Genomic DNA, 19,646 nt, shown 5'->3' with positions numbered 1-19,646 from the left:
GTGTGGTGGCTGCCACAATGCCTCCGATGCCAAAGTCAGTATAAGAAGCTCTCTTGGGAATAAACAATATAATTGGACATAATGAAAGAGATCTCTTAGTGTTTGTGTGTGTATGTACCTTGCACTTGGCAATGTGGAGGTTTATATATGTGGTTACAGCTCCTAGCCGTTGGGGCAATTAAGGTGGTTTAAATGCTCTTCCTAGTAACGTTTCATGCCTCATAATGTGGCTTCAATGTGCTCCAACGGCTCACACAGCTGGATCTGTAACTGCCCTATGTATTAATTAGCTGTACTGAATGGATGGCTTTACCCTCGTCAATGACGTGGGCATTGGTTTTGTTCGTCCAAGTATGCCCTCGTCTGTATTGTTGAGGTCGTCTTGGCGAATGAGTTCGTCAGTCCTATCAGTGGGTATTAATTTGCTCGTTCAGGGATGTCTTCGTTGGACTCATGGTCGTCGTCTTCAGTAAATGAGTTCGTCAGTCCTGTCAGTTGCCCCCCGATTCTGTGGTCGCCGTGACTTGTAATGACGACCGTAGAATGTGAAAGCTTTTGGGCTGTAAATAACTCCAATTCATGTGAACATTGGGTTTCCCGCTAGTTTTCAGTTTTTTGAGCCTTTGTTTCTGAACTTCTTCCCTTCTCTTCGTCAGTACCTTTTGTCTATAACTTCGTCAGTACCTTTTGTGACTTACACCCTATTAAGTCATTTTTGGCTTAGCTATTTTTAGCTTTTGTGACTTACACCCTTTTAGGGATCTTGTCATCGTCAATAACTTACATCTGTCGAGACGGAATCTTGTTACTTATCCACTTTTGTGACTTACACCCTTTTAGGGCTCTTGTCATCGTCAGTAACTTACATCCGTCGAGGCGAAATCTTGTTACTTATCAGCTTTTGTGACTTACACCCTTTTAGGGAACTTGTCATTGTCAGTAACTTACATCCGTCGAGGCGGAATCTTGTTACTTATCCACTTTTGCGACTTACACCCTTTTAGGGATCTTGTCATCGTCAGTAACTTACATCCGTCGAGGCGGAATCTTGTTACTTATCCGCTTTTGCGACTTACACCCTTTTAGGGATCTTGTCATCGTCAGTAACTTACATCCGTCGACGCAGAATCTTGTTACTTATCCGCTTTTGTGACTTACACCCTTTTAGGGATCTTGTCATCGTCAGTAACTTACATCTGTTGAGACAGAATCTTGTTACTTATCCGCTTTTGTGACTTACACCCTTTTAGGGATCTTGTCATCGTCAGTAACTTACATCCGTCGAGGCGGAATCTTGTTACTTAGCTATTTTTGAGACTTGTAGCTGCTCAGACCTGCTTGTTGTGGAGACATTAGCTAAATAGTTCATTTATTAATTTCAATGACGAATACATTTTCTGTTACATCTGTTGGTGGTATTTCTTCAAGTGCTCGATGTTCCATGGCCTCGAGAGCCTCTGTCCGTCTAGGGTTTCCAGGTGATAGCTACCTTGTCTGGAGTAGTGGGTGACTCGATAAGGTCCTTCTCATGTGGGCTTACGGAACCACAGCGAGAACCCTGACGGGAGAAACCCCATTTAGACTTACCTTGGTCACTGAACCGACGATCTGAGCGGTCCCTTTTCTATCCTCTACATTCGTCCTCCTTTCTTTCCTTGTTCCCTGGTTTTTCCACGTCCCTTATGGCAGCCAGTGCTTCTTCTGCGTTCATGTACTTCTGTGCTTTCAGGAGCATCTCCGCCATTGTTTTTGGAGGATTTTTTGCGAGTGAAGAAACGAACTCCCTAGATCGCAGTCCCGCTTTGAAGGTCGTCAACTGCACCTTATCGCCAGCTTCGTCCACCTCCAGGGTTTTTCGAGTGAAGCGTTTCACATAGGACCTCAAGGTTTCTTTCTCTCCTTGTTTGATGGTGAGTAAATGATCCGCGGTCCTCTTTGGATGTTGTCCTCTAATGAAGTGACGCAGAAAGGCGTTGCTCAACTGCTCGAAGGTGTCAATGGAAGATGTTGGCAACTTTGTGAACCATTCCCTTGCAGCTCCCTTGAGAGTGGTTGGGAAGGAACGACATAATATTTCGTCCGGGGGCTGCTGGAGTCCTATGTCATTTTGTAGGTGTTAAGGTGATCCTGAGGGTCCTTTAGCCCATCAAAGGGCTCAAGTTGAGGTAGCCGAAATTTCGACGGCACTGGACAGTTAAGGACTGCTGTGGTGAACGGCGAATCCGTTGCCCTGACCATTCGATCCACACTCCGTTCTGTTTTTTCATTGATGGCATTCCTAAGTTCGTCCATCTCCCTCCTCATCTCCTGGAGCAAGTCCGAGTTTTGCTCGGTTGGAGTAGTAGGCCTTCGATGGTCACTTCTTCTATGACTATCTCATTCGTCATCCTGATTCCCCTTAGACCAATTCTCCTCCTGCTGAAGCTGTAGCTTCATTTCCTGATTTTGTCTGGTCAGTTCTTCAACGGTGGCTGCAAGAGCCTGAACTTGTTGTGCTAGGACTGCGGAATCATGATTGGACTCCATCTGAGAGAAATAGTTGATCGGAAACTACTTTTTCGAGATTGAACACAAAAACGTCGTTCCTACAGACAACGCCAAACTGATGAAGCGTAAGTTCGTTAGTAGAGCTATACTGATGAAGCGTAAGCTCGTCAGTAGAGTTGGTCAGATGAAAGCAATCCTCAGCCTGTATGAACGTACTCTTAAAGGTGGTCACCGGTGTGGTGCCTGCCACAATGCCTCCGATGCCAAAGTCAGTATAAGAAGCTCTCTTGGGAATAAACAATGTCATTGGACAGAATGAAAGAGATCTCTTAGTGTTTGTGTGTGTATGTACCTTGCACTTGGCAATGTGGAGGCTTTATATATGCGGTTACAGCTCCTAGCCGTTGGGGCAATTAAGGTGGTATTAATGCTCTTCTTAGTAACGTTTCGTGCCTCATAATGTGGCTTCAATGTGCTCCAACGGCTCACACAGCTGGATCTGTAACTGTCCTATGTATTAATTGGCTGTATTGAATGGATGGCTTTACCCTCGTCAGTGACGTGGGCATTGGTTTTGTTCGTCCAAGTATGCCCTCGTCTGTATTGTTGAGGTCGTCTTGGCGAATGAGTTCGTCAGTCCTGTCAGTGGGTATTAATTTGCTCGTTCAGGGATGTCTTCGTTGGACTTATGGTCGTCGTCTTCAGTAAATGAGTTCGTCAGTCCCGTCATTGATAATTGTCCAAAAATACCTCTCTCATATATTATTTTCTTATTTTGATGGCGACAAGCTTCACTTTTCGATGATTTGGGAAATTTCCATAGCATAAGACTCGCTTCACCAAGTATAGCCAATTAAGAATTAATCTGGTTGTGTTCTTCCTTCAAGCCCTGGAATATAAACTTCTACATCTAATTGATCTTAACCCATAGCTCCTTAGAGCATGACAATGAGGAAAAAACACTTTCTGCTTGATTTGGACTTCAAGCACGATAAAAGAGGTTATTCCTTCACTTTCACTGGAAGAGGTTCACCTTCAGAAATTCTGAATGATTACGAGAATAATCCCGTTCAAAAGGTTCTTAGCACTCAAGAAGTTCCTGGAGCGCAGCTTTACTTGTCTCCTTAACTCAGCCACTTTGAAATCATGGAGGTTCCATTCGTGACTGGTGGTGTTTTCATCAATTGTGGAGTCAAGATTTGACTTTAAAAAAAAAAAATTGACACTCTTGTGAATACTAAATGGTATTTTAATGTTATAAAACCCATAGAATTAAAAAAAATTCATTATATAAAAAAATTCATTATATTGTGTTTATTTGTTGGAGTTTTTAAATATGAATAATCCCCGTTGTAAATTTTTATTATCAAAATTTTACTTATAATTCTCATGTAATGATTTTTAGTGATTAAATAAATTTTAAGTACAACTTACATAAACCGTTGTTAACCTTGTATAATGATTAAATTATTAAACATTTAAGCCATAATACAACCATTTGTGCATCTAACACTTTTAAGTTCAACTTAAAAATAATATTAAATTATAAAATGCATTACTTGATTTATATCATGTTAAATTTCAATGCTACGGTATGTCTATCTATTCAGGCAATTCTAAGCCACAATTAATGTTATGTGGAAGTTGAATTATGTCTTGGATTATATTTATTACATGCCTTGGGTTGTGATATTAGATATTAGCACACAAGTTATCATGATTATACTTTAAATAAATTATTTATTGTGGAATGAAAGGCCTCGACTGACAATATTTATCTATACATATTTTGATTTCTTTGTCGCTTGGTCGCATAATTGCGTGTTTCAAAGGATTCATAGTCACCAATAACTATAGAAATTTCTAGGAATTAATGGACACCTAGGGGTCCGTTTGGATAGCACTTATTGTTGCTGAAAGTTGCTAAAAACTGATTGTTACTGAAAACACTGTAACAAAATAATTTTTAAATGTGTGAATAGTACTGTGGGACCCACTTTTAATATTAAATATTGCGTGAACAGTACATAAACAGTGCAAGCACAGTACATGCACAGTATTTTTTCTCTCCCAAAAGTCAATAAGTCCGGCTGCTAAAAAAAAGAAAAAAAAAAACTGAAAACGCAACTTTACTTTGAGTGAAAAATAGTGCTATCCAAACCGGGTCCTAATGTCTAATTGGTTTTAGTGATAATCTAAGGTTAGGAGGGTTTGAATAACAAAAGAAGGAACATCAAGTAAAACATCTTCTAACCACATCGTCAGATAATCAGCCATAGATTTAGAAATTATACATCAGTTGAAAACTTGAAATTATATAAATATATATATATATATATAATTTCAGAACTAATTTTGAAAATGATTGAAAAATACTGACTCCATAACTCTCTTGAACATGAGTAGTGTACTTTAATTATCAATGATTGATGTGGTTGGTCTGACTATGTTTCCAAAGAGTCGTATTTTGTGAGTCATACTTCCCACACACACCTTGTCAGGAAGAGATTGAAGAGGTGAAAGAAGAAAAGGAGAAATAAGAAAATGAAAGAGACAGTGCAGTTGATAGGTTTTAAAGACCAGTTTGAAAAATAACAAAAATGCCACTGTGTTTTAACAATTTTCGAAAACAACCAAAAACACATGGAGTTTCTCTAGGGCCATATACTATTCTTCACAATAATTTTTGAGTAATTATCTTTAAAATTTTAAATTTATAAAAAAAAAAAAAAAAAAAAAAAAAAAAATACAGCAAACCATCGCCCCCACCATTGGTTTTTCCCTTTTTCAAACAGAAAACTCTTTCCAAAAATAACAACGAAACATTCCAGCATTTTTATTTTTTAATACATCCATAGATATTTGAGATCTACACTGCAACATTTAAAAAAAAAAAAAAAAATCATCTCATTTACTTAAAAATAATAAATATATTATGTACAATGATTATTCTATTCTTTCAAAGTGACATCCGACCAAGATGAAATTAAGGTGCTCAACCTAAATATTGAAAATTATAATAATATTGATAGTTGTAACTTGTAACTATTTCATAATTTTCATTGGGGAGCATGGAACATGCAATTTATCAAAGATGCTACTTTGCTCGCGTGCTAGCTCTTGCACTTCAAAGCAGACAACAATTAAATGACCTTGTACTCGTAAGTCATAAGCCGCAGCTAATATAATTTGCTAACAAGAAACCGTTCCCTTACGTGATGTGAATCATGCATTCTTTAAGGTATTAAAGATAAAATGTTTTGAAAATAAAAAAATTTTAGAGTTGAAGGGTTGTTGGGTAAAAGGGCATGAAATGACAGTGGCTATATAGCCTATCTCTAAGAAAAGTTGTTGAAAAGTTTCGAAAAAAAAAAAAAAAAAGTGAGTAGCAGAGGCTATATAGCCTATCTCTAAGAACAGTAGTTGAAAAGTTTCAGAAAAAAAAAAAAAAAAAAAAGGTGGTTGAAAACTGTAAAGTAGTCCATGAAAATGTGAGTAGCTCCCGCTGCTTGATTGATTTACATATCACAGATGTCTGTGTGTGTTTTTACTGTTTGTAATTTACTAATTTTGTTTAGAAGTTCCGTCTACCTTTATGCCTGTCTACTGTTTTTATTCTTGTGTAAACTTGAAATGTTTTGACTTTAGATATTAAAGATATATTTGTTATATTGGGTTTATGTGTAACGATCTAAGAGGTCCAAATATATTGTAGGTCCATCTAGAGTTAACCTAAACTCATAAATAACTCTTGATCATATAGTAACAATGTTATCTTAAAAGTTTTAAAAGCTTCTTATGAGAAAGTAAGTCGTTAGACTGAACCACGTGCTTTCCATTTTTTTTTTTTTTTTCTTTTATGCTTCTGTGCACCATAATATTTTCTATTTCACCTTTAATTTCAACATTAGGCATGGGAAAGGTTAAAGAAGGTGTATCCTCTTTTTTAACTCCTGAATAAAATATTTGACCACTTGAAACCGGCTGTGATCTTTTGGGTTGAGCAATTGAGTCAGGATTTCAAGGTCCATTAAAAGTAGTCCAACTAGTAATGGGCTAAACCGATTTGCTAGAAAGGCGAAACCTGAGCAATTTTTTTTTTTTTTTTTTTGGGGTTTTTGGATGACTCTGTAAATTGCACTTACAAACTGTATAATATAGGCCATAACAAATCATACAACTAGGCCCAGCCAACTAAAAGTTCAAAACATAGACATTGCCCATAACACTTTAGCCCTTTGTCATATTTCTTTATTATTTGTCCGGATTCTCCAGGACAAGGCCAGCTCGTTTACCGAGTCAATCCAATAATTTCCTATAATTTAGATACATTTTCATACCTCAATTGGCGGGTTAAGATAACTTGATTATGATTAATTAATTCAATTACTTTAGTTGATTAATTAAGTTTAATTATATGCAAATTCGTGAAGGCACTCACAAATTACCAATTAAACTAAATGTAGTGAAAAATAAATTAGACACGGTGATTTGTTGATAAATAGGAAAAACTTCGCAAGGCAAAAATTCCACTGAGTGATTTTAAGGTCACCACTCTCAAGAATCCATTAAATAACAATCAAGTGGTTACAAGTAGAATGAATCTTACCAACTACCCTGGCCTATCCCGAAATACCAACCTACAGTTGAACCTTTACTTCAATACCCGATTGGACTTGATCTTGTAGTGGCCTTCTTTCCCTTTGATGCACAAACCTCAAATTTGTGATTAACCCTTTGCACGGATTCTAGTACGTGACTAACTCCTGCAACTTGAATAGATGTTGTTGGCTGCAAAGTTTTTCATGTCATCAACATTGAAGATCTAGATGCACATGGTTACAAAACCCTATGACGTACAAATGTAGTAGCTTCACACAGAGAAAATAAGTCTCTTGGTCTCTATATCTGTGTGTGATGGCTCTTAAAATAAACCTTATATATGTTTAGGGTTGTGATAAAAGAAACCCTAAACAAATACAAAAGCCTTGGCCGAAATTTAGATCTAGAAAACTGAAAAATGTAAATATCAATAGATCGAGCGGGAAAAGTGCAATTTTATGCGAGAAAGGAAAAAAAAAATTGCTGAAATTTGAGCTCTATTGTGGTGGTTATGGAAGTATCACTAAAGGTTTGGGCTATTGCTATAGAGTTTAAAATAGCACACTTTAATGTCATTATGCTGAAATTTATATAAAATTTTTATTTTTAAATATTGTTTTTAAGTTTTAACCCAAAAAAAGGATATATTTTGCTGAAGTGTTTGGGGGGAAGTGAAAAAAAATTGTGGGAAGTGAAAATTAAAATATATGGCAAGTGAAAATATATGCTGAAATTTATTTATAAATTTTATTTTTAAAGTGATTTTTTTAGCAACAAAAAAAAAAAAAAAAATTAATATACCCCTAAAATTGCTGAAATGACAAAAAACTGCCCTCAAATCCCCTAGAATGAGGAAAAAAAAAAAAACTTTGAAACCTCTAAAATGACAAAAATACCTTGAAATCAATAAAACGATCAAAATACAATAAAACCTCTCAAATGACAAAAATTCTCTGAAACCTCTAAAATGACAAAAACGAAATACCCCTAAAACCTCTAGAAAGACAAAAATACTCCCGAAACCTCAAAAATGAGCAAAAGTACCTTGAAACCTCTAAGATGCCCCGAAATAGCTCGAAATTGGTAAAATGACCAAAATACCCCCCCCCCCCCTTTTTTTCGGGTGGGTCGGGTACCGGTTTTCTGTGGACAGCCCTAAGCACCATTTGTCTTTTCATTTTTAGTGCCTTTGTGTTTTCCCTATGTTAGTCTCCCTCTAAGAAAACACACACACACACACACACACACACACACTCTCTCTCTCTCTCTCTCTCTCTCTCTCTCTCTCTCTCTCTCTCTCTCTCTCTCTCTCTCTCGCTTTTCACTAATTCAATCATCAATTATGTAATAATATTTACCAAAAGTAAGTAAACAAATCAAATTAAAATATATTTGTAACATACATATTCAAATTAATTAAAATCAGATATAAGCCAAAATAATAAATTTTTTCATCATTTTGCCTAATCAACTTTATCTAAGTCAATGTTAACATGATGTTCATCATCTTTCAAAATAATTTATTCATTAACATTTTCTAACAACTACTACCATGCCCAATAATCCACCAAAAACCTTCCAACTGAACCTAATTTCACCAAGTCCGATGGTCTCAAGACCATCTATTAAGTTTGACCGGGTTTGACGAACTTTACCTAAACTTTGACCGTGCCTTTCTGTAATCCAACCGTTTGATTGTGGCCATAATTTTCTAGAATTAACATTTCATTACACTCTTCAAATCCAACAGTTATATTTCAAATCTAAGTATGGCTTGTCATGGACATGTGTTGTGTACCTGTATGGCTAAGTTCTCTCAATCTGACAATCCAATTGGTCTCAAATTTCACCAATACCAATATGTCACCATACTTTTTAATCCCAGTGATCAACATTTGAATATAAATTTCACCAAGTTCAATGGTCTCGGGACCGTCTATTAAGTTTGACCGAGTTTGACCAATTTTAACTAAAATTTGACCACTCCTTTCTCTAAATCGAACCGTTCGATTGTAACCATAATATACCAAAATTAACCTTTCATTACACTCTTCAAATCTAATGGTTAGATTTCAAATCTAAGTATGATGCATGATGGACATGTGCTGTGTACCCGCATGGTAAAAAACTTTAATTGGCTCTGTTCTCTAAACCTGTAAAATGACCCAAATACCCTTGAAATATCTAAAATGACCAAAATATACTGAAATTTATAAAATAACCAAAATACTCCTTAACTTCTAAAATGACCAAAATTGTCATTATAGAGATTGTTNGAATTAGTGCAAGGGATATCATTGTTGCAGTGCTCCATGCACCCAAGGCAGATCCATTGCTTTTGTGATGGGTAGTGTTTGAACTACTCCTCCTAAAAATGGGAATGTAGGGGAAGTAGGGGTAGTAGGGGATGGGTTGTGCCCGTGGCTGAATACTGCTACTTCCACCTCCAATACCTCTGCTACCACCTCCAAATCTACCTTTGGCAGCTGCCGAAGTAAGCAGGAGGGTCATAACCATTAGCACAATCGCGAGTTTCATGTGGTTGCGAGCCAAGTTAAACTTCTTCATCTTTTCCATTTACTGCACACCATACACATGCAAAGACTACTTGAGAAATATTGGTAGATACATATATCATTTATGAAGGAAAGAATACTACAATTGTGATCACTTTGTAAGAGTGTTAAGCATGCATGGTGATTCAATCAAATACCAAAAACCAAAATATGGAATTTTGAATGCCTTTGAGCTCGAACTTAAACCTTATATGAACATGCATCATGAAAGAACTTCTGGGTTCAAGATCCATTTGGTGCATGTTAATTTACTAATAAAAATTATAATACATGTTTTACTTAAATAGCATATCCACATAACATTTTCTCACTTTGAGAAACATGCATAAAGTGTTATGTTGAAGTGTCAATTGATCTCTAGAAAAATGTAAGAAGTGAGGAAATTATACAAGATGCCAATGGTGTTTCTCATAAACTAGAAGAATCATCATCTAGGAAAAAATAAAAAATAGAAAGGAACAAAACTAGAGGAAGAAGGTGAATTACGAAATTTTGACGATCAGTTGGAGAGAACCCTTGCGATAGCATGTAGTACAGTACATAGAAGAACAATATATAGGAAATTTTAAAACCAGTTTTGCTATTAATGAAAATTCTTAAACAAATTTTTGCTCCTAACTGTATTCACCTCTAGGTGGAACAATATACCTTTAACAATGTAGTCCTATATAGATCAACAATGATATCCCTTGCACTAATTCTCTGTATGATCTAAACTCCAATTGTATACATTCAATGTCTGGAAGGTTTGACCTCTTTAATGTTAGCCAGTACAATTCTGTATTACCCTACAATAGTAGGGATGTAATACTAAGATTTCTTATACCAAGGTATCGTTTGACAAACTTGATTGAATTGGATTGGAAATGAGAATTGGATTGAGTTAATACTAGACTTGGTTAGATATCTTAAGCCCTTGATACTTTGATGTACACCCTGATTAATTAATTAAGTTCTTGTTATGAGAGATGTAAGAATTTTCATAATTTATATTAAAAAAAAGAATGTTATATATATTCTCTAGTTACTTGGTTAAACACATTTATAAATTGTTATAAAATTACTCAAAATTTTCCGTACAATTTATTTTCAAATGTTCATCCAGACTCATCCCAATATAGAACATTAAGAAATGCCCAGGTTCAAACAACATCAGTATGAAAACAAACAGTGGTTCATTCAGGTTGGCCAAAAAAAAAAAAAAAATCATATGAAAAGTGAGAGGTCCCGGCAAACATATACTCAAAAATAAAAACGAGCTCAATACAAACAGATACTAGGTCGAAATACTCAATAAAATCCTCGAATAAATATGCTTTGTATTTGTATGCCTTAGGGCTGTCCACAGAAAACCGGTACCCGACCCACCCGAAAAAACCGTCCGATCCGGCCCGAGTACCGGCCGACCCGACGCCGGCGACGGTCGGCGACGGGTCTCCGCCTCCAGAACCCGTAACTGGCGGGTCGGTTGGCGGGTTTTCCCCTCCAAAATCCGAAAAACCCGAACCGACCGGCGAAAACTCATAATCCGGTGAAAACCCAGATTCCGGCGAGCAAAACCCAGATTCGCGCGAGCAAAACCCAGATTCCGGCGAGCAAAACCCAGATTCCGGCGTTATTTGGTAATTCCGACGAGTTTTGAGATGTTTTTTGGCTAGATCTTGACTAGATCCGGCGAGATTTCGCTAGATCTAGTCGAGTTCTTGGCTAGATCCAGCGAGATTTCGCCAGATCTAGTCGAGATCTTGACTGTTTCCGGCGAAAACTCAAAGGATTTGGCCGATTTTCATCCTTTTCTAGCCGGATTTTCTTTATTTTCCAGATCTCGACTCCGACCGAACCCGACCGCCGCTTGTTGATGTTCCAACCCGTCCGAACCGACTTCTCCGACGGTCGGCGGCGGGTTGAAAGATTGCCCACCCGATCTGATCGGGTCGGTTCCGGGTTGGGCACAAACCCGACCCGGACCGACCCGTGGACAGGCCTAGTATGCCTAATGTCGATGTTGATACTCATAATACGTCATATTTTTAATTATGTTCTGTACACACGCATTCACTTACGTCATATGGTTCGATTCCACTTTCCCATAGTACAGGAGAATCCATGGTACCAATCCCAAGGAGTTGGGACTTGGGAATAATTTAATTAGTTGAATTTAGTAATAATCGTGAGTCCAACGGATAGTTGGACAAACACCGCTTTTTTTCTCTTTTCTTAAACGTCTGTTTGATTAAAAGGGTAAAAACGTAATGGGATTAAAAAATAAGTTTGAATAAATTTATATACATAGTCTTATTAAGAATGATATCCAATTAAAACAAAAAAGTGACATAATCACAAAAAAGAAGAGCAATCACCCAAATTTATTAAAAAATAAAAATCATGTCCCAAAAAAAAAAAATCGAGGAAAGGGCAAAAAAAAAAAAAAAGAGCGAAAAATTGGACTAGATTCAAGCGACTAAAAGGTCTATTGCAGCGGTCAAAATTGCCACTATAACTAAGAAGCTATGCCGCAAAAAAGTATCTATTGCGGCGGTTTGATAATACCGCCGCTATAGCTAAATAGAACGCCGCTAAAACACATATATTGCCGCAGTTTTATATATCGTTGCTATAATATACCGCAAAAAGGATATATCTATTGCAACGATTTGATAGAGCACTGCTATAGCTATGTCAAACGCTGCTAAAACGTATATATTGTGGCAGTTTTATGTACCAGCGATATAAGATGCCGCAAAAAACTAGAACTACTACAGCGGTCCCAAAAAATGCCGCAATATGCGACATATAGTAGCGGTTTTTGCACCCATCGCAAAATACTCACCGCAATAGTACAGATTTCTTGTAGTGGTAGCTAATGGCAACAACTATACTCAATATTCTTGTATGTGATGTAAATTTGGACAAATCCACTATTAAATAGCATTTTTTTTCTTATATTTTGCATACTTACAAAATTTCCAAAATATCAAAGATCAATAGTTATATTATCAATTAAATGTTTAAATTTCAACTTTTTGTATTATTAAATTATGTGTAAAAAATAAGTTTATAGATTGAATATTAAATAAAATCCGATTGACGTGAATTTTTGACATATGTATTAATCACATAAAAAATATGAAATCTAATGGTTAGATTTTTAAAATATAAATTAATTTTGTTAGTGAGAATTGTAGCAATTGGTTAGAACAAAATTTGTAACTAAATTTTGTTATTTAATTTCTTGAATATCTTGAGACAATTAGAAATATTGCTCCTCCTAGGACTAATTAATGTTCTCACTTTTACCATTTTTCCTTGCATTACTCTCCACACTTACAAATAAATTAGCATTCGCTCTCCGTATCAAATTTTTACAAAAATATTGACTGTAGACATACAAAACTCTGGCATTATATTATTTGATTTGCCAATGTATCATTTAATAAATTTATAAAAATAATATTTTAGTAGTAAAATGCTCCAACACTTTTCAAGAAAAAAAAGTCACAAAACCATTGCATCTCTTTTTCTTAAAAGCATTTCAATGTTCATTAAAATACATAACATGTCCAAGATTCATGTCATTATTAGTTATTACAAGAAGTTTCTAGCACGTAACTATAACATATATATCATTGTCCTTACAGACTTTAATCGGGAGAACTGGACCACTTGCCTTACCATTTTCATGAGTATCTCCAATATCATTGTCCCACTACACGTCATTCATTAGGATAATGATATAGAGTATGGAGGGTAACACAATACAATACATGAGATAGAAGATTTAGACTCTTTCTTATGACCTAAACACATGCTGCACAACACATTAAAGACTCCTACGAGAGTGGCCAATAATCTCATTCACAAAATCTTGGATATTCCGGTCAGAGGACCCACCATCAGCTACCGCCACACGTGCTGCCCGCTCGAACTCTGCCACGTTTTTCTTGAATTCCTTAGATCTTGGCCCAGTCATAATTTGTTCAATGCATCTTTCTACATCCATGGTTGCCACAAACCCATCACTCCCTGGCTTAAGCCGCACACCCATGTTTACAACTTCAGCAATAAGCTTTGCATTTGTGGGCTGGTCAGTCCACTGAGGATATGCAATCATTGGCACACCTATAGCTATGGATTCTAGCAAGGAACTCCATCCACAATGTGTTAAAAAGCATGCAATAGACGGGTGAGCTAAAACCTTTGTTTGAGGACACCAAGTTACTATATGGCCTCGGTCTTTTGTTTCTTCCAAAAATGCTGACGGCAATTCTTCTTCACCTTCTGGTTTTGGCACTTCTGAACTTTTCAACACCCAAAGAAATGGACGATTACTGTTCTTTAAGGCTGTTGCAATGCTCACTAACTACTTGTTAGGCTTTATGGAGCCTAATTGTATTTGATCCGGTTGATGACTTGACTCGACCCTAAATAATGTTGTGTGGTTTTTAATGTGAGATTTTTTGAGGCTTAGTCCATGGGCTACGGCTTGGGAAAATTTTTTGGCCCATTTTGTAACCAATTGTATATCTTGTGCGCATGACGTAGAAAACGCAGCTTGATGATTAGGGTTTTGTTGTTATCGTGTTTTAGAGAGAGAGAGAGAAACACTGTACTGCCGCACTTTTTATTTTTATTTTTTCTTGATAATAGTAAAATTACTGCAACTCCGTGGATGTAGGCAAATTGCCGAACCTCGTAAATACTGTCTTATGCATGTGATTGTTTTCTTTTGATGTATGTTTTTTCTTTATTTTTGTTTCTCATGTTTTGGGAATTTCGGGTTGAATTCCCTACAACTAGTATCAGAGCCTAGGGTTAGGTTTGAGTGGGAGCAATGGTAGAGGAAGCAGGAAAGACGTCTGGAATAGAAAAGTTTGATGGCACAGACTTTGCGTATTGGAGGATGCAGATTGAAGATTATCTCTATGGGAGGAAATTGCATCTGCCTCTTTTGGGAACAAAACCTGAGACTATGAAGGTCGAGGAATGAGCTATTCTTGACAGCCAGGTATTGAGAGTCATTAGATTAACTTTGTCTAGGTATGTTACACACAATGTTGTAAAGGAGAAGACCACAATAGATCTGATGAAGGCTTTGTCTGGTATGTATGAAAAGTCGTCAACAAACAACAAAGTGCATCTGATGAAGAAATTATTCAATTTGAAGATGGCAGAGAATGCATCAGTAGCACAACATTTGAACGAATTTAACACTATTACAAATCAATTGTCGTCTGTAGAAATTGATTTTGATGATGAGATTCGTGCTCTAATCATTTTGGCTTCTTTGCCAAATAGTTGGGAGGCAATAAGGATGGCAAAAAGCAATTTTGCAGGAAAAGAAAAGTTAAAGTACAATGACATACAAGATTTAATTCTGGCTGAGGAAATTCGTAGAAGAAATGCAGGCGAAACCTCAAGATCTAGTTCTGCCCTAAACCTTAGGACAAGAGGCAGAGGTAACGACAGAAATTCAAATCGGAGAAGATCAAAATCTAGAAATTCTAATCGGAACAGAAGTAAATCTAGATTAGTTCAACAAGTACAATGCTAGAACTGTGGGAAAATAGGTCATTTTAGGAGGTAATGCAAAAGTTCTAAGAAGAAGAATGAAGATGAGTCTGCTAATACTGTAACAGAAGAGGTACATGATGCACTACTTCTTATAGTAGACAATCCACTTGATGATTGGGTTTTGGACTCAGAAGCTTCGTTTCATATTACTCCACACCGAGAAATCATACAGACTTATGTTGTAGGTGATTTTGGTAAGGTGTATTTGGCTGATGGTTCAGCCTTGGATGTTGTGGGTATAGGAGATATTCGGATATTGTTGCCCAATGGGTCTGTTTGGTTACTGGAGAAGGTTTGACATATTCCTAAACTGAGGAGGAATCTGATTTTTGTTGGACAACTTGATGATGAAAGGCATGCAATACTATTTGTTAGTGGTACTTGGAAGGTAACAAAGGGAGCTAGAGTATTGGCTCGTGGAAAGAAGACTGGCACTCTATATATAACCTCAAGTCCAAGAGATACGATTGCAGTTGCTGAAGCAAATACTGATACAAGTCTATGGCACCATAGGCTTGGTCACATGAGTGAGAAAGGGATGAAGATGCTGTTGTCAAGAGGAAAGTTACCATAATTGAAGTCCATTGATTTTGACATGTGTGAAAGCTGCATTTTAGGAAAACAGAAAAATGTGAGTTTCCTAAAAACTGGTAAAACACCGAAGGATGAAAAATTGGAGTTAGTACACACTAACCTGTGGGGGCCTTCTCTGGTTGCATCCCTTGGAGGTTTAAGGTACTACATTACCTTCATTGATGACTCAAGTAGAAAGGTATGGGTTTATTTTTGAAAAATAAATCTGATGTATTTGAAACTTTTGAGAAGTGGAAGACCATTGTTGAGATAAAAACAGGTTTGAAACTAAAATGTTTGAGATCAGATAATAAGGGAGAGTATATAGATGGAGGGTTCAATGAGTATTGTGCTGCACAGGGAATTAGGATGGAAAAGACCGTTCTTGGGACACTATAGTAGAATGGTATGGCTGAGCGCATGAAAAGAACTCGTAATGAGCGTGCTAGGAGTATGAGATTGCATGCTGGACTACCAAAAACTTTTTGGGATGATGTTGTTAGAACTGTAGCTTACCTGATAAACTGAGGACCATCAGTTCCCATGGAGTTCAGACTTCCTGAGGAGGTTTGGATTGCTGAAAAGGTAAAGTTTTCACATTTAAAAGTTTTTTGTTGTATTTCTTATGTTCATATTGATTCTGATGCTCGTAGTAAACTTGATGCAAAGACTAAAATATGTTTTTTCATTGGCTATGGTGATAAGAAATTTGACTATAGGTTTTGGGATTAACAAAACAGGAAAATCATCAGAAGTAGAAATGTGATATTTAATGAACAAGTTCTGTACAAGGACATATCAACTGTTATGTCAGATGTTATAAAGATAGATCAAAAGAAATCTAAGTTTGTCAACTTAGATGAACTGACTGAAAGTACTGTCCAGAAAAAGGGTGAAGAAAATAAAGAGAATGCAGATCCATAGGTAGATCAGAGTACACCTGTAGCTAAAGTCCATAGATCTTCCAAGACCATTAGACCACCACATCGTTATTCACCCACTCTAGATTATCTCCTGTTGACTGATGGTGGTGAGCTAGATTGTTATGATGAAGCCTTGCAAGATGAAAATTCAAGCAAGTGGGATAAGCCATGTAGGCTAAGATGGATTCCTTGTTAGGGAATCAAACATGGGAACTGACTGAATTGCCAGTAGGAAAGAAGACTTTGTAAAACAAGTGGGTATACAGAATAAAGAATGAGCATGATGGTAGCAAACGTTACAAGACCAAATTAGTTATTAAAGGGTTCCAGCAGAAGGAGAGCATTGACTACACAAAGATATTTTCTCCAGTTGTGAAGATGTCAACAATCAGACTGGTACTGGAAATGATGGCTACAAAAAGCTTACATCTTGAGCAATTAGATGCGAAGATGACATTCCTTCATAGTGACTTAGAGGAAGATATTTACATGATTCAGGCAGAAGGATTCATTGTTCAGGGACAAGAGAACCTAGTCTGCAAACTGAGAAAGAGCTTGTATGGCCTAAAACAAGCTCCTAAACAGTGGTACAAGAAATTTGACAGTTTTATGCATAAAATTGGGTTCAAGAGATGTGAAGCTGATCATTGTTGCTATGTTAAATTCTTTGACAATTCTTACATCATATTATTGTTGTATGTGGATGATATGCTTATTGGAGGGTCTAGCATTGAGGAGATTAATAATTTGAAGAAGCAATTGTTCAAACAGTTTGCAATGAAGGATTTGGGAGCTACAAAGCAAATCATTGGTATAAAAATCATTAGAGACAAGGCTAATGGTACATTGAAGCTTTCACAGTTAGAGTATGTGAAGAAAGTTCTCAACAGGTTCAACATGAATGAAGCTAAACCAGTGAGCACACCCTTGGTAGTCATTTCAAACTAAGCAAAGAACAGTCACCGAAGACAAAAGAAGAAAGGGACCATATATGCAAGGTGTCCTATGTCTCAGCTATTGGTAGCTTGATGTATGCTATGGTGTGTACAAGGCCAGACATTGCACATGTAGTAGGAGTTGTGAGTAGATTCATGAGTAGGCTTGGAAAGCAGCATTGACAGGCAGTCAAGTAGATTCTGAGATATTTGAAGGGTTCATCAGATACATGTCTTTACTTCACAGGTGCAAGTTTGAAACTGCAAGATTATGTAGATGCTAATTTTGCTAGTGATATTGATAGTAGAAAAAGTACTACTGGATTTGTTTTTACTCTGGGTGGTACAGCTATATCATGGGCTTCAAATCTACAAATGATTGTTACTTTGTCTACTACAGAAGTTGAGTATGTTGCAGCAACTGAAGTTGGAAATGAGATGATTTGACTACATGGTTTCTTAGATGAATTGGGTAAGAAGAAGGAGATGGGCATTCTACACAGTGACAGTCAGAGTGCAATTTTTCTTGCTAAAAATTTGGCTTTTCATTCAAAGTCGAAACATATACAGACAAAATACCACTTTATTCGGTACCTTGTTAAAGATAAATTGGTAATACTTGAGAAGATCTGTGGATCTAAGAACCCAGCAGACATGTTGACTAAGGGTGTCACTATTGAGAAGCTAAAACTGTGTGCAGCTTCAGTTAGTCTTCTAGCTTGAGGACAGGAGGATGAGTTGCAGGGATGAGGGATTACTTTTGGAGGATAGCGGTTAATGTTGGTGATTGAACTAGTCTCCAAGTGGGAGATTTGTTGGGCTTTGTGGAGTTTAGTTATGTTTGATCCGGTTGACGACTCGACCCGACCCGACCCGAAATAATGTTGTGTCTGATTGTTTTCTTTTGAGGTGTGTTTTTTCTTTATTTTTGTTTCTCACGTTTTGGGAATTTCAGGTTGAATTCCCTACAGGGGTTCCCACATTTCTATGCCAATATCAAGATTTGGGTCTTCACCAAGTATGGAAGGAGGGACTAGTGGACGAACAGCTCATATTGGGCAAAGCTTAGCCATGGATCCAATGGCTTCCTTCTCAAGCTCATAGAATGTGTTTCCCGGTACCCATTTAAGCTTCTTCAAGTTTTTGAACACTTGGGCGAGTAGATTTTGGTAAACTACCAAATGGATTTGATGGAAGAACAAATGATGGTTGGTCATGTGTGTGCAACAATGGTAAGCCTGGTAATTGAACACTCATGTCTGGGTTTGTAGGAGTAGGAAATGGGAGGAGGTTGTTATGAAAATGGTGGTAAATGGCTTAGAGAGAACAAGGTTGGATCCACAGCATGGCACATGGAATTTTTTGCTCTTCGGCAACGTCAAGTACCCATGGCACAAAAGGATTTTTGATGATGCAAGAAAGTCTTTTATGTTCACCATGGAAGTGATTTTTGATAAGGTTTGAGAGGCTAATGGGTCCAAATTTACTTAGGGTCTCCATGTAGAGATCAAGATCAACCTTGCGGTCATATTCGATGGATTCTGGAGATGGAATTGGTGGTGGTGATGGAGGAAGATTTGAACATATGTTGCTGAAATATTTCTGTGACTGCAAGGTTGACATGCAGGCCTTTAGAGACAAGGTGTTTTCCTAGTCTAAGTAAAGGGTTAATGTGACCTTGAGAGGCAAATGACACCATTAGCACATGAATTTCTTCTTTCTGCTCATTCAAGGCCATGATTCAACGTGCACACACAGAAATTTGGAGGAGATGAGTTCAGATAAAGAGATATTTGGATGGTTGGTAGTGAATAACGATAGAGGCAGATATATATAAGATAAGCTATAAGGTAACTCAGGCTATCCATGAGTCGGTCCGAGTCGGGTTTGTGCCCAACCTGGAACCGATCCGACGAAATCGGGTTTTGGAAAATCTCACTCACTGTTGACTGCCGGAGTAAACAGGTTGGGCAGATCAG

The 19,646-nt window shown here is 37.1% G+C and overlaps 1 pseudogene; it reads right to left on the bottom strand.

Annotated features, from left to right (window-relative positions):
* Positions 1–13,485: 13,485 nt before the first annotated feature.
* LOC112015187 (limonoid UDP-glucosyltransferase-like) lies at positions 13,486–19,405 on the bottom strand (annotated as a pseudogene).
* Positions 19,406–19,646: the final 241 nt, after the last annotated feature.

This window comes from Quercus suber, unplaced genomic scaffold (assembly GCF_002906115.3).
Source record: "Quercus suber isolate HL8 unplaced genomic scaffold, Cork oak 2.0 scaffold_926, whole genome shotgun sequence".
NCBI classification, from domain to species: Eukaryota; Viridiplantae; Streptophyta; class Magnoliopsida; order Fagales; family Fagaceae; genus Quercus; species Quercus suber.
The sequence above is the reverse complement of the archived record's forward strand: the minus strand, read 5'-3'. Positions and strand labels throughout refer to the sequence as shown.